Source organism: Rattus norvegicus, chromosome 13 (genome assembly GCF_036323735.1).
Source record: "Rattus norvegicus strain BN/NHsdMcwi chromosome 13, GRCr8, whole genome shotgun sequence".
In the NCBI taxonomy this organism is placed as follows: domain Eukaryota; kingdom Metazoa; phylum Chordata; class Mammalia; order Rodentia; family Muridae; genus Rattus; species Rattus norvegicus.
In genome coordinates this window covers 33,489,701-33,505,993 of record NC_086031.1, presented here as the reverse complement: position 1 = coordinate 33,505,993, position 16,293 = coordinate 33,489,701, and the positions used below count along the sequence as shown (strand labels likewise).

General features: G+C 40.5%; 1 protein-coding gene and 1 pseudogene across 6 annotated transcripts in view; both read left to right on the top strand.

The window, feature by feature from the left end:
* The first annotated feature begins 1,036 nt into the window (after positions 1-1,036).
* Ptpn4 (protein tyrosine phosphatase, non-receptor type 4) overlaps positions 1,037-16,293 on the top strand; it is a 180,150-nt gene continuing 164,893 nt past the window's right edge. For 4 of the 6 annotated variants that reach the window (XM_063272020.1, XM_017598667.3, XM_017598666.3 and 1 more), the window contains exon 1: positions 1,347-1,486. The gene's annotated coding sequence lies outside the window, so the exon portion shown is untranslated. Of the gene's footprint in view, positions 1,487-6,106; positions 6,195-16,293 lie in introns of all 6 variants that reach the window. The other 2 variants (XM_039090322.2, NM_001100479.3) reach the window with 2 other exon arrangements.
* Positions 6,242-12,891, top strand: Ankrd49-ps2 (ankyrin repeat domain 49, pseudogene 2; annotated as a pseudogene).

Here is a 16,293-nt window from a genome sequence, read left to right as displayed (position 1 = left end):
CGCGCGCGCGCGCGCGCTCGCGCGCGCGCACACACACACACACACACACACACACACACACATGCTCAAACATGTGCACACACATTTTAGGTGTATACAAAATAAAGACATGTAGAAAAACAAAACAAAACAAAACAAAACAACAACAACAACAACAAAAAAAAACAAACAGCAAAGAGGAAACATGAGAGTCCTCCCAACCCACTCTTCCCTCATTTGACCTCAGCCGAGGTCACCCATTGCATAGGAATGTTCTATCACCAACAAGTTTGTATTACCCAGAAAATATTAAGAGTATATCCTCCTCAGAGCCATGGCATGATAATACCAACCCTCATTCATAAACCGATGGAACGACTTTGATTTTAAAAAGCAGTGTTCCTTGCACACAGAAAGCACCTATCCTTTGTTTTATCCTTTTGCTCAGGCTTTGTTTTCGAGGGCCTTTATTTAGGAGGAGAACTGATTGAAAACTGCACTTCAGAGCCTATACCCTCTATTAGCACTTAGTTAGGACAACCAGATGCCAGGAGGTCGAGTTTCCCCACTTCATGCTATTCCCCTCTTTTGTGTCCTGAGAGTCGGTCTGCAGGTACACTCCAGAAGAGGGAGGAGGGGCAGGACTGACAGCCAAGGAACCAATCGCTGCCGGGCCATGGGGTGTGGACACGGAGCCACGCCCTTCCCTCCCAACCCGCTAAATTCCGCCTATCTCGCACCTGTGAGTGCCAGTGCTCTAGGCAGGCGCCCATGCTCCGAAATTGGGTAGGAGGAGGGAAGGAGGCGGAGCAGGGGCGTGGCCTCACCTCTCGCGAGACCGCCTCCTGTTGCCGAGGCCGCCGTTCCGGGGCTCTGACTGGCCCGGGGCTGCGCAGCCGCCATGTTCGGTTGCTATGCTGCGGCCTCGGAGACGGGGGGTGCTTGAGAGAGGAGGAGGAGACGGAGGAGGCGGTGGAGGCGAGGGAGGAGGAGGAAGGAGAGGAGGAGGAGAAGGAGGAGGAGGGTGACCGAGGTTCTCCTTTGCACTCTCACACAGAGCCGCCTCCCTGGAGTCACCCGCCGCCTCTCGCCGCGCGCGCTTCCCTGCTCCGCGGACGCGACATTGTTCTTGAAGACTCCCGGGACCTGTCAGAAATCGGGGCTCCGGGACTTGAAAGAGACTTGACTTCGGCTCGCGGGTTGCGGGGACCGCGGTACTTTCGGGGCGCGTGTGAGGGGATTAGCTCATCTCGCCGCGAGGTGCGAGCGCGTGCCTCCCCGCGCACGCTGGCCCCGCCGCAGCCCCGCAGGATGACGGGGTGCAGGCGGCCCGCGGCCGTGGCGCGGCCGCTGTGGCGGCGGCTGTTCGCGGGGCGCTGAGGGCGAGCACCCGGACGCGGACCACGCGCCCCTTTCCCCCGGCCACGAGCCCGGGGCCTCCTGGCTTTTTGTATTTGGATTTTGTTTTTCTTTCCCCAGCCGAGAGGACGCGGCTGTGACAACGAAGGTAAGAGAGGCGCTCGGGGAGGTTCTTCGCTCGCTTGGCCTGCTTGGGCCCCCTTTGCAGGTCGTGGGCGCGCACCTGAAGCTCGCGGGACCAGGTGGCCAGACTACCAGATCGACTTTCCTTTTCTTAGGGGGTCCGGGCACTCGAATCTTCCCGGGGTTTACAGTCCGGGCACTCGAATCTTCCTGGGGTTTACAGTTGAAATCTCTGCTAGGGATGAGTGCAAGGGAGAAGGGATGGAATAGATGCGGAGATGGAATGCTCCTAAACTCAGGGCTGGAGAATCTTCAGTATTTCATTTGTGAGGTTCTTTTTTCTAATCGTTATTTTTAATTGACTCATATCTTTATTTCTTTTCGCATGCGGTAGGAACACACGCTCCCTTCCATTGAACTTGAAGTCTCTTGTGACTTGCTAGTTATTCTACTTGCTTTTAGGAATTTCTAGTCGGGCCCAAAAAGTTGAGATGTAGAACAGATCTGAACCCTTCACTTCACTATATTTTTTCATGATGCTTTTGGATCCCTACCTTCATGATGTTTAGATTCAATGTGAGTCTGTAGTAAAGAACAGATCAGTGTTTGTGGCTTTTTGTAAAATGTAAGCGCAGTGATTTGTGGCGTTTTGGCCTTACAGTTTTGTTTTTGGGTCAGTGTTTGTTTTATAGTTACTTACAGGAAAAATGGAGCGTATGATTGTCCTTTGTGGACAGGAACTGTTCTTACTAAACCGTAGTCACCCGAATTGTCCCAAGACGATTTCTGAAAAATCAGTTCATTTCAATTCAGAGATTAAAGAGAAGGTAGAATGAGGGGTGGGGGGAGGTAGTTAAATTGCTGGGGTTTCTTCAATAATGGAACAATTTACAGTGTCACTGACAGTGCATATGGATGTTTCCCAGGAACTTAGGTTACTTTGTTTGGCTTTGCATCACAGAGTGACATCAGTGTGCACAAGGACTATGTGTAGGGTTTTAAAAACTGCTTGTTCCAGGAGGCCTAGTCATACCTACCTTTGGAATGAGCAATTCAAGAAATACTGAGTGTGTGACCAATCTTGGGTCCAGATGAAATAGCACAGTTCATTGGTCACATTTAAAAGATGATGGTGGAGGAAAAACAAAAAGCTAATGTATCTGACTTGTACAGACAGCCTAGTAGACTTGAAGGGTAAATACCACAGCTTTTTGAAAACCCTGGGTTTGTGAACATTAGTGTGTCAGAGGGAAAAACTTGTTTTCCAAAAGGGGAGGGGATGATCTTAAACAATTTTTTGGAGTTCCTAATAGACTATACCTAGATATATTATTTAAATCTCGAATTTGAGGACTACAAATTCGATGTCCTTTTTAAGAAAAAGATTGCTTTACAAGGAGAAGCTTATGAGCTATATAGAACCATTTTATTCACTCATAAGATCAGTCATGCCACCTTTTTTTTTTTGTCAGAATACATTTCTGCTCCAATTACCACAAAAGATATTTTTGTGTCTCTTCACATTTTTTATGGAATTCTTATTTTTGTTCGTATTTTGTAATAGCACATGTGCATAGATGTGATCTTGATTTATAAGATCAACATAGTTGTGTGTGTACATGTGTATGTGACAGTATTTTGTATTTACCTGAACTTTAAACATTTGCTAAAAATGATTGTTTTAAACACAAGGAAACAACACTGTTTTAATAGTTTTTTCTTAATACTGAGATGGTTACAGTTTGTTAAGGTAGAAAAATCAGAGATTCCTCAAAAGTAGTACCAGATGGGTGAGTATGTGACATTCTCATCTTGGGTTTCTAATGGCTTCTAGGTGGTGTTAAATTGTGTCAAGTCTTCTCTCCTCCCTTACCATGTCCTAATTGAGTAGCTTTAAAATGCCCTTAGTAACATTGTTGCTTTAAATTTATGACACGAATTTCTAATTTAAGCTAGGCATAACACCAGCATCTATTGAACACATTTGCTAAAAATACTTTCTGGGTCGGATGTACTTAGAATGCAGCCTTAGGAAAATTCACTTGAACTGTTCTACTGTGACCAGTTGTGAATATTATTTTTAAAAGAACTTTGGTAAAATTACAGAATCTTATAAATTAGATTTTATCAGTTTAGACATAGGTGCCACCTTTTTAATACATAAAATGAGACTAATAAATTTATGTGTGATAGCAATAGAAACTTTTTTCAGTTTTTAAGAATACTTACGTGAACTCTTGATTCTTAAGTACTCTGGTTTGTATCCCTGAAATGTTTTAATTTTACGTATTGCCTATAGAGTTGTAAAATGATGTACAGTGTGGATTGCTATTTGTGTAGTACATATAGCCTTTCCTCAACTCTGAAGGGGAGAACAGTAGTTACTTTTCTGAGTAAATTATCTTTAAGGAACAAAATACGAATTAGATAAAGGAGATGCTTATTGAGAATACTTCTTTCCTCCTCTGAGAGTTTGGTTGTTTAAAAGCAAGAAACCTTAAAACAAACAAACAAACAAACAAACAAAAACCAAAACAACCAAAAAAAAAATCATGTAGGAGTCCAGTCTTGTTTGGTAGATGTTTAAGGGCAAGTGGTTTAAAGGTCTGTTTGAATTCTTCATGTTAGGAATGCAAAATAGGTGAATTTGTTAGGAATACAAGTCTGTGTGACTTAATGTAGTGAAATAGAAATTGTTACTTTTTTTTTTTTTATTAACTTAAGTTTTCTTATTTACATTTCGAGTGTTATTCCCTTTCCCGGTTTCCGGGCCAACATCCCCCTAACCCCTCCCCCTCCCCTTCTTTATGGGTGTTCCCCTCCCCATCCTCCCCTGATTGCCGCCCTACCCCCAACAATCACGTACACTGGGGGTTCAGTCTTAGCAGAACCAAGGGCTCCCTCTTCCACTGGTGCTCTTACTAGGATATTCATTGTTACCTATGAGGTCAGAGTCCAGGGTTAGTCCATGTATAGTCTTTGGGTAGTGACTTAGTCCCTGGAAGCTCTGGTTGCTTGGCATTGTTGTTCATATGGGGTCTCGAGCCCCTTCAAGCTCTTCCAGTTCTTTCTCTGATTCCTTCAACGGGGGTCCTGTTCTCAGTTCAGTGGTTTGCTGCTGGCATTCGCCTCTGTATTTGCTGTAGAAATTGTTACTTACAAGTGAAATTTGCCTATTGATAAAAATATACTGGTTTTACAAACTGAGCTGAGTTTTGTTATTTTTCTGTATTTTTACATGTAACAAAGTTTTTAAATGATACAGTTCAGAGATGTTAAATTTACTGGCTCAGTAGAAGCCTTAAAGATTAATTTCTGGAAGTTGGATTTTTTGGGGGAGGGGGCAGCCAGTAAAGTACGGAAGAGAAACATATTGGTATGTTTTATGTAATGTTCAATCAGTACAGATAGTGAGGAAGAATATAATGAAGTAATATAGAATATTCTTTACTGGCATAGAAGAATAGTTGTCTAGAAACTGTATAATTTATTTTATATTCTTGAATGAGAATTTAGTATAATCATAAAATACAAGGGCTGTTTATTATATTCACAGTTAACATTTATTTCATTATTCCCTAGTAGAAACAATGGGAGAAAGGTATTTGAAGAAATTGGTAAGAACTGAATGCTTTTCTTAAGAGGAAGGCATTAATTTGGGAGGCTCACTTATTAATGTCTTCTCACAGGAGGTTCTGTAGAGTACTAGAAGAAAAGAGGATCCAGAGAGGGAAATATGTTAGTATTTATTATCTGTTGAATTCAGACAGTATACATATAAAAAGGTTATTTCACTTAGCCATCAAGTATGCTTTTGAGGTGTTTATGAGTTCACCGTATGTCAACCTTGTGCCATATGCTCCTGTCCAAGCAGAATTCAAACCATACCTGTCCCACTCTAATGTGTTCTCTAGAGCAGTGCAGTCCAGTTAATCTTTCTGTAGTGATGGGATTACTTTGCCCTTTTCCCCAGACTTAGTGAAATATATTTGACACATATGGGGGAAGTATTTTTTCCCTACCCTGTTAGATATGGTAGTAGTTAGCCATGTGTAGGGTGTGGAACACTTGAAGTGGGACTGGTCTATGTGAAAAACTGAGGCTGATGTTACATTTTGTTTTAATCATTTTACATTCTAGCCAAATGTGGTTGCTTGTTATATGGTCTGAGTTAGCATAGCTTTAAGATCTTGCTTCCTAGAAAAGCTGAGGTCTGGCATTTTGTCTTCCATGGGTTTACACAACTTAGTTAATTCTTGAGCTTCAGTTTAACCTGTTGAGAAAATGAAGGGATTACCTAGGCTCTGTTTTGCTTTAAGGTTCAATAACTCTTTAGAACCCGCCGTGACATTTAATGTTTCCAAGCATTGTTTCTGAAGTTTTCCCTCCCCATTGAGTGCATCACTCATATAAAGGATTTAGTTTTTGAGAATATAAAGTACACACAGAGGTAAGGGGTTATTTTCTGCATACACTCCTCTACACAGTTGTTTGGTAAAAGCATTGTGTGACCCAAAGTGCTACTTTATCCTTTTATTTGTTCCAACTCAGGGCCAAGGTGAGCTAGGTAAGTGCTCTGCCATTGAACTACATGTTGAATAAAAACTGAATCTTTTAAAAAAAATCCTTTTTTTTTTTTTTTAAGATTAGCTGCTTTACAAAATAGAATTGCTGAACACGACAGTGGATTCATGAAGCAACAGGACAGAAAAAAATCCTTGCCATTTTCCCATGTAAGATATATTGCAGTTTCTGGTACTTATCAAATTAATTCTTTTTTTTTTTTTTTTTTTTTTTCCGGAGCTGGGGACCGAACCCAGGGCCTTGCGCTTGCTAGGCAAGTACTCTACCACTGAGCTAAATCCCCAACCCCTCAAATTAATTCTTAACCTGTTTGCTGGGCCTTGAAGACTTTCTCCCTGTTGATCTTACCCTATTTCTTATTCTTGCTTAAAGCAACAACATTGTTTTCCCTTTCACCCTTGTCTCCCCAGTTTATAAATTTTTGATTCTTCAGTCCATACCTCTTAAGTCTTCCCCAGAACTCACCTTTTTGTTAGATAATCTAGTCGAAATGATCTGGGTTTCAGATCTGGCAGTTAATATATTTGTTTAGATATAATTTTGTATATTTTTCTTACGTTAATAAAGTTTACATGTGTGTGTTCATATGTGTGTGTATGTGTGCTAGCCCATGCAGGTTCATGTAGAAGCCAAAAGTCAACATCGTGGTTTCTTCCTTGGTCCTTATTCCCCTTCATTTTTTTTTTTTTTTTTCCGGAGCTGGGGACCGAACCCAGGGCCTTGCGCTTCCTAGGCAAGCGCTCTGCCACTGAGCCAAATCCCCAGCCCCCCCCCCCCCCTTTTTTTTTTTATTTTTCAAGTGGTGTTTCTCACTAACCTAAAGTTTAGTGGTTCTGGCTAAACTGGCTAGATGATAAGCTTGTTTCCCCTGCCTAGTGCTTGGGTTACTGGTGTGTGTCACCATTTTCAGTTTTTAGGAGTTAGGAATTCAAATTCAGGACCCTACTCTAAGCTACCTCCTCAGAACCCCCTCCCTCCCTCCTTCCTTCCCTCCCTCCCTCCTTCCCTCCTTCCCTCTCTCTTCCCCTCTCCCTCCCTTACTTCCCTTTTTCCTTTTTTGGTAAATTTTATCTAATAACTATAAGAATATTTTTTAATTGATAGGAGATTTATTTATGCAAAAATAGGCTCATCTTTGCCAAATGTTAAATTTCTGTCCAATTTTCCTTCCTGGATAAGTTTTTCCTTTCTCTTCCTGATTGTTTTGAAAACATAATACAGAAGATGAGGGGCCAAAACCTGTCACAGCTCCTAAGAGAGAGTTCTTGGGAGTGGGTCTGAAATTAGGATAAATATTAGCTGATCTTGTGTAGGTCCAACGAATCAAGGCAGGATCCTTGATGTGCATTTGTTGTTTGGGGTCATACTGAGGCAGCTATTCCTGTTTAAGCTGGGCCCTCATGCTCAAGCGCTCAACCTATGCCTTTCAGGTCTCAGGAGACAAGTGAGGGTCGAGGATACTGGGGAGAGTGGCCAGGAATGCAGAAACCCAACATCTTAGATCCTGGTGCACATTAAAACAGGGGTTGTTTCTTTTCTATTGTTTCATGAGTTCAACTTTTGTTCTGCAATTTTTTTTTGTTTGTTTGTTTTTTTAAAAAGTTATAATTTTAAAAAATTAGCATTTACACCAGTCACCATTTGAATTGATAATTTTGTTCCCTTCTAGGCAACCCCCCCTCCCATTTGTGTTTGATAAAGTTTTGTGACAAAGATACAATTTTGAATACAATATATTGGAAACATTGCATGGTGGAGGCCTTTCAATAAAGAAAAAAGATCATAGACTTTGGAGCCAGATAAATGAGTTTAAAATCTTGTCTTATAAAAAACCTTGGCAGATCTTTAAGCCAGTTGATTTTTTGTTTATTTTATTTTTAAGACAAGGCCTCATGTTGTAACTCAGACCTAAAACTTATCATGTAGTCTAGGCTTGCCTTGAAGAAACACAATCTTCTTGTCTCTGGTTTCTGAGCGCTAGTGTGGCTTTGAATTGTTGAGTACTGAGAATATATATGTTTGAAGCATATGTTTTAAGTAAGTGGCAGTTGGCATAACCACTTTTTCTGTTTTATATAACCATGTTCATGAACATAATTTAAATGATAATTCAAACATTCAGATAATTTACTAAATCATTTGCCTGTTGTTAAATAGTTTTTTACTTCTTCAGTCTAAAACTAGAGGACTGGGATTATGGTTCAGGGTTATCCCATATATCTCTTTTGTAAAACTAGACTATAGATATCCTTACTTTGTAAAAAATAGTTATACCTTGCATTTTTGAAAGTTTTGTCTTATTGGGGACTAATGTGGCAAACATTCCTGTACATGTTAATCAAAAATTTGAATCTCTGATATAATGGCAAAAATGTTATCTATAAAGGTAAATGTAGTTTGGTACTTCCCTTTGAGTTCAAATTCTAGGCTGACTATACATGTGTGTGTACACACACACACAACACACACACACACAATTTAGGATGACAGTGTATTAAGAGCTTGGGGGAAATGAGAATTGGCATTTGGATGTGGTCTTGAAGGGTAAGTTGGAACTGATCAGGGTAGAAAGAATAGCTTGTATAAAAGTCAAAAGTATGAAAGGATATGTAGTATTGTTTAAAGAAATGCAAGTTGTCTGTTATATATTTGCTTCTCTGAGTGGGCATAGTTTCTTGTTCCTATGTGTCCACTTTGGTGGGAGAAGGAGCCGGGTCAGATGACTCTTGTGCTTGGGGTCATATTTAAAATGTATCTTCCTGTTGAGCATGTAAGAACCTGGAGGATGGTTTCTTCTGACTTTAAATCATCTCTTGATTTATCCTACTGGTAAAATGATTGTTTTATTTATTTGATGTCAAGTTGGGAAAGGTGCCATATCATCCCATAACTCTCAGTACTTAACTTCGTTCTTTTCTTTGTGTGTGAATATGTGAGTATGTATATGGAATACCTTTTCATTTTCCTACCTTGTAAATCGCATTAGCAGTAGGCAGTGGTTACAGATATTTAAACAAGCAAATAAAATTAAGTCTAGGTTTTAGTAGTCTGGGTTCCTGATTTCAGAGTTAATGGTATAAGGGTATCAGGGAGACAGAATGCTGTTACAGTGGTGCAGGTGAGGTGTGAAAAGAATTAGAGATGGGGAAATAAGGACTGACAGTATATTTAGACATAGGGGAAGAAGGGGAAAAGATGAAATTAGGTTAAGATTTATTCCTTTGGCAGTTCTCCTTTGGGAAGGAAGGACCAAATATTTCTGGATATAGTTAATGAACCAGCTGTTTTTTTAACACCATGGTTGCCATGAGTTTACACGGAAACTTTTGACAGTTAACACTTTGGAATAATTTCACACCCAATGAAAATTCTTTTTTTTTTTTTTTTCCGGAGCTGGGGACCGAACCCAGGGCCTTGCGCTTCCTAGGCAAGCGCTCTACCACTGAGCTAAATCCCCAACCCCCCAATGGAGATTCTTAAAGAGCTTCTGAAATCTCATTTTAACATTGAACTAGCTATGTACTATATATACACAAGATTAGCCTGGGGTATCTTGTTATGCTTGACTTAATAAAGTAGGTCCAGAGGTCCCCCTGGTATTAGAATTCATCCTTTTTTCTCTTCTTCTGTAACTATTTTGTTGTTGTTTTTGGAGACTGGATTTCATGTGACTCAGGCTAATCTTGATTTCCTTGTATAGCTAAGGACAACCTTGAACTTCCAATCCACATTTCTGTATATCCCAAATGCTGGGATTGCAGCATGTGTCACTGTGCTTGGTTTATGTGATGCTGAGGATAAAACCTAGGGCTTTGTATATGCTAGGTAAGCTCTCTACTGACCTATTCATGTCTTCACCTTAGCCCTCTTACATTGTACTATGTTGTGGTGAAACTACCTAATCTCTTTGCTGGTCCATTCCCTTCCTTAGTACCACTTTGCGGTTCTTGTCTTTTGGTTATATTTTGTTTTTGCTTTTGTTTGTTGGGCTTTTGGAACAGGCTTTCCCTGTGTAGCCCTGGCTGTCCTGGAACTTCCTCTGTAGGTGAGGCTGACCTCAAACTCACGGTGATCTGCCTGCCTCTGCCTCCCAGAGTGCTGGGATTAAAGGCCTGTGCCACCACCCTGGCTCTAGCTTCACATTTCTGATGACTGCACTATTTGTAATCTGATTAGACTTTCTGAACCATTTGAGAATAAGTTGTAGACAAAAATGCCTAAATATTTTAGTCTGTATTTACCAAAACATGGACAGTCTCTCACAAAACTGCCTGATTAAGAAATAAATGCTCGGGGCTGGGGATTTAGCTCAGTGGTAGAGCGCTTACCTAGGAAGCGCAAGGCCCTGGGTTCGGTCCCCAGCTCCGAAAAAAAGAACAAAAAAAAAAAAAAAAAAAAAAAGAAAGAAATTAATGCTCACGCACTCGGGGCTTCCGCCTGGGACCCGCACGCTACAAGACCTTAGCAAGGCCTAAGTTACCCCAACCTGAACTTGACAGAGCCGACCAGCGAGGCTACAGGCCATCTCTACCTCGGGAAAAAGGGGAAGGAGTTGTCAGAACGAGAAGAAAACCGCTACCCGAAACCTAAATTAGGCGCGGGAGAGCAGCATCTGTACTTCTCCAGAGATCCAGGGTATCAGGACTTCATAGAACGTCTAGAATCTCATTGGCTACAGAATAGCTCACAGGAGCCAATCCTGAGCAGCAGAGGGGACAAACCCGGAAACGAAGTTCTCGGCGAGATTCTCTCCAAAAGGTTGGAAAGAAACAATGTAGCCATAATTCATCCCTTTAAAGTTTGAGCCCTAGTACTTGAAATGCTTTTGAGTTAGAAGAGTAGTAAAAATGGAAGAAGAAAAAGTAAAGGACGATGAAAACCCAGACCTGGAAAACTCTGGACTTTTTTGAACAGTTTAACCAGCTTGAATTGTTGGAAACTCATGGACACCTGATTCCCACTGGTATGCAGAGTCTCTGGGCAGGCAATTCTGATGAAGATGAGGAGCAAGAGGAAAAAAACGAAGAGTAGTATCCATTGCAAGAAGGAAAAAACCGGAGAAAGATCCAAGCAAATTGCTTCTTTGGGCCGCTGAAAAAAATCGGCTTGCTATAGTGCAGAGACTACTCTCTGAGAAGGCCGCTGAAGTGAGCACCAGAGATGAAGATGAATATACCCCTCTTCACCGAGCAGCCTATAGTGGACATTTAGATGTTGTTCGTGAGCTGGTGGCTCAGTGGGCAGATGTTCATGCAGTAACCATAGATGGCTGAACACCGCTGCACATACAACACCCAAACAAAAGGCCTTTTGACCCCTTTGCACCTTGCTGCTGGGCAAAGAGACAGCAGAGACACCCTGGAACTCCTCCTGATGAATCGTTACATCAAACCAGAGCTGAAGAACAACTCACGAGAAACTGCTTCTGGTATCGCCAGGAGGACAAGTATCTATCACTACCTCTTTGAAATTGCGGAAGGCTGTTTACAAACATTTCACGTCCCTCTTAATGACTCTAGTAATTTTCTTAAGTTTCAAAGAACCAGTGTCTTCCATGTGTGAGATGTAAAATATTTCCATGTACAGAGAACAGATGTTTCACTACAGAAATTCTGTTGTATGTATCATGGTTTTCTTCCAGGCGAGCTGATGTCAAATGTCTCTTCTGAGAGGTGTTTGGGTGCACCCTGGTGATTACTGCAGTTTGTGATTTTTATCAGAAGTAATTTTACTGGACACAGGTAATACAGAAACGAAGGATATTTTTTGGTGCTGATCCAAGAGAAAAGTATTTTTAAATATCCCATACCCTGGGTCTTGTACAGTTTAGCATATTGACTTGTATTTTTATAAACTAACTCCAAATTTTCATCTTGAACATACTGGTGCAGTTCAACTATCTTCTCTGCATCTCCAGTTGCTTTTCTTCTAAACAAGAAACACTAAAAAGTCAGTGACTTAACATCTTTGTAAGTTTAAAACAAAAATAATAGAATGTTTAGATGTTTTTTAAGATGTAGGCTGTTCTGAGAAAAGCAGTTAGGGAGATGCTTAATCCTTGAATGTTTTACACTGTCTCCTCCACCACACTCATAATCCTGTGGACAGTCCTACCTCACCCTGGTCGACCCATGTGACCCTTACTGTGATGGCCAGACAGTGTCTCCATTTAGACATGCACAAAATTGTACCTTGGTCCAAAAAGATTAAAACTGCCCTCCCAAGTGTTCACCTTCCCTCCTGCAGGATTGGGCATTGCTCATGAATTCCAGGAAATGTCCAGCACTACCCCACAACCCTCATTTTCTACAAGCCATGACAAAGGAAAAAGGACAAGTATTCTAACAGTGAGGAATGATTGTCATATGTGACCAGAACATCATGTAGTTCAGGCTTTCTTAAAACAAAAACAAAAGCAAACAAACAAAACTCATAGTATGACTAGTAACAGAGTGTAAATACAAATAGAATGCAAGTTTGACAATGCAGAAGATAACCTGCATATGACTTCACCAGATCTACGGCACGTTTGTTTAAATTACACTAACTTATCTTGTTGATGCCTGCAACACAGATTTTGATGGACTCCCTAGCCCCTCTGTATTCCCAAGAGGTTTTCTGAGCATGAGAATTTGAATTCTAGGGAAAGGGCACTGAGGGCTCATTGTCAACTTAGAATACACCTCTAGCATGTAGAAACTCCTCCTCTAGAAGGGAGTTTCTTGAAAAGTTTAACTGAAGAAAGGATGCATATCCTGATGTGGTGGTACCATCACCTGAATTCAAGTCCCAGATTAAATAGAGAGCAAGCCAAAAAAAAAAAAAAAAAAAAAAAAAAAAAAGAAATGCTCACAAACCTTAGATCCATACATTTCACATTTTTCCAATGATCCTAACGGTATTTCTTTGTCCTTTGTAGTCCAATTTAGAAGCTAATTTAGGATCATATATTTAATTGTCGTGTCTCTTCATTCTTCTTTTGTTCAAAAAAGTTTTTGTCATTTATTTTCTGTGTTTACTGTGCTAAGATAGTTGTATATAGGTTAGAAGACAACTTTTGGAAGTCGACTCTTCTACCATGTCTAGAGATTCTTAGGCTTGGTGGCAGCATTTTTACCTGCTGAACAATCTCATTGGTCCCTTTTTACCCGTACTTTTCAGTTCAGAACCATTCCTTACTTACCTCTCCAGTCTTTAATGACTTGACAGTTTCAAACAGTATAGCCCTTTTATTCTGTAATGTGTCTTGTTAGTTAAGTGCTCCAATGGCTGCTCACATGCACACTGAGGACATTGTTGGCAGGAGTGCTTGCCACAGAAAGACGTGCTATTCTTAGTGAACCACCCAGAGATACTATCACTGGTGATGTTTGACCTTGAACATTATAAGCTCATGCTTGCTGAGTGTCTCTGCTATGTAAGTCATATGGAATCATGTAATTGGATTTTGTTTTGCTTTTTCCTTGTTCTCATATTGGACATCCAACCCAAAACCTTGTGCTTCCTAGGTAAGTGCTCTGTCATTGAGCTAAATCTCTAATCCCTTTTTTCTTTTTGTGGTGCTGACGATCAATCCTAGGGCCTTTACATATACTAGGCCCATATTCTTAGGTGAGGAGACACTCAAGACTGTACCATTCCTCTCATCAGAGCTTAAACATTATCACTTAGGTTTACCCCTGTGCGGGGTAAGCTCATTGTTGCAGATACTACTCATGGAATTCTGTTCCTGTTTATTGGTTCTTATTAGTTACTGTGATTTGAAATTTATTTCACTGCTCAAATTGTTCCAGATTTTGTAGTAGAAGCCTTTGAAGTTGCCCTCTGTGTCTCCATCCTTGGTGTACTTCCAGTCACACAGTTTATTCTCAGATTATCTTATATTTTTCTGTTCCAGCTGTGCAATTATTACTTTTTCCAAGGAATCCTGAGTTTGTTTGTTTGTTTGTTTGTTTGTTTTCCCAGTAGAGGAGGTGTTTAGAAACAGAAAGAGGGGGTTGGGGATTTAGCTGAGTGGTAGAGCGCTTGCCTAGCAAGCGCAAGGCCCTGGGTTCAGTCCCCAGCTCCGAAAAAAAGAAAAAAAGAAAAAGAAACAGAAACAGGCACTTTATATGTTTGTTTAAATTGATAAAACAGTTCGAGTCTAGCACTCCAGGAATCCTCTCCAGCCTTTTTCCTTCTCAGTGTTTATATTTGATTTTATTTGAATTTTACTGGTGTTGGAGTTTAGATCCAAGGACCCAGGCATGCTAGGCAAGCACCACTGACTCAAGTCCCATTCTCTATTTATGACTCCCTTTGCCATCAGTGAGAAATTGCTTCACCATTCCTTAGTGTAATTACTTATTTGCTCAGTTACTTTGTGTGCTACTTTCCTAACCCCAGACTAGTGTCTCCTTCCCTGCCACTTTTGAGGCCCGTTTCCTCAAGTCACACTTTAAGATAGGGTAGTCATTTCCCACTTAATTGTTTTTTCTTTAATCATACGAAAATTTGTAGAGAAATGTTAAACCTACTTGTGGAGGAAAACAAAGGTAAGATTCAGGAAGGTATGTCAGTCAGAGGAGACAGCTCAGTCACAGCTTACTGTTGACACACAAGGATCTTAGTTAATTTCCCAGCACCCCAAAAGCCAGGTGTGGTGGCATAAGTTTGTAATCCCAGCATTGGGTAGGTAGAATAAGGTGGATTCTTAGGGCTTTCTGGCCGCCAGCCTAGGCTAATTGGCAAATCCTCAGGTAAGTTAGAGACCCTGTCAAAATACAAAATGTGGACAGCTCCCAAGAATAACACCCTAACTTGACCTCTGAGATCTACATTTATGTGTGTACATCTGTATATCCACCTGTGTACTAGCTCTAGCGCCCTCGCTCTCTCTCTCTCTCTCTCTCTCTCTCTCTCTCTCTTTCTCTCTCCCTCTCCTTCCCCCTCTCCTCTCCCCCCTCCTCTCTCCCTCTCCTCTCCCCCTCTCCTCCACCTCTTCCCTCCCCTCTCCCCATCTCTATCTCCATCTCCATCTCTATCTCTCCTCCCCAACAGACACATAAACAAACACACAAATTAGTACATTTTGAAAGTCATGTGCTTTTTGGTCTATACATATAAATAACAAGGCAAAACTCTCAAATTTAGATTTATTACTACTTAAGCATCTTTATATACCTATACCACAGTACTTCCTTCTGTGAAGGTCTGATTTGGAAGCCAATGGATTTAAATTTGTTTAGGGTTTATGGCTCATTGTTGAAATATTATGTTTGTCAGTGCTTATGAAGGTGACCACTGTGGTTCTAATCATCATTGAAAGAGTTCTTAGATGTGAAGAGGCCTGAATGAATATAAAAATATCTGCTTATAGGCTAAAAGGTAGGGAGTTTTTTAAAAGTGTCAAATGCTTCTGTGAAAGCAAAAGCCAGGATGCTGTGATTTGGACTATTGGAAAGTTATTGGTGACCTTAGCTAATTGGTTTTCAGGTGTATTTTGGAAAGTCAACTGTTTGATTATATATGGATTAAACATTTACATTCTTTGGGTTTCATCTTAGGCTCTATGGATTTTTAAGAATAAGTGGGGAATGTAGAGGTGGTTGCATAGCAGCAGAAATCTTTTGAGATGCTGCCAAAGTTATTGTGACTTAAACGCATTAGAGACCTTATTGCTTTAACAGAAGAGGTATAAAATAGGTCTTTGTTAAGAAATACAATCAAGGAAACTAGATATAATGTGTCTATTATGTCTATACATAATAGACATATTTCTATTACTAGACAAATTTCTTCAAGAAAATTGAGAAGGTCTAGATCAGATTAGGAGACAGAATCCAGAAAGGCATCAGTTTTTAAGGTTGCATACATCTTAACGTTTGTGGGATTGAGGGAAAGAATGATTATGTAGAAGGCAGGTAAGCAGAACCATATGGCAATATCTATTATCAGAAACTGTTCTTAAATTAACTTTGGATAGGGCCCTGCTCCCATTTCAGATGATCGTCATCTTAGTGCATCTTTAGAGTAAGACAAGCATCATTTGTTAACTTATTTTTCCTAATTTTCCTTCCTCCTTCCTTCCTTCCTTCCTCCTTTCTTTCTTCCTTTCTTCCTTCCTTCCTTTCTTTCTTTCTTCCTTCCTTCCTTTCTTCCTTTCTTCCTTTCTTCCTTTCTTTCTTTTGTTTACTCTTTCATTCATTCCTTTGGTATTTATTTATTTATTTATTTATTTATTTATTTATTTGTTTGTTTATTTATTTT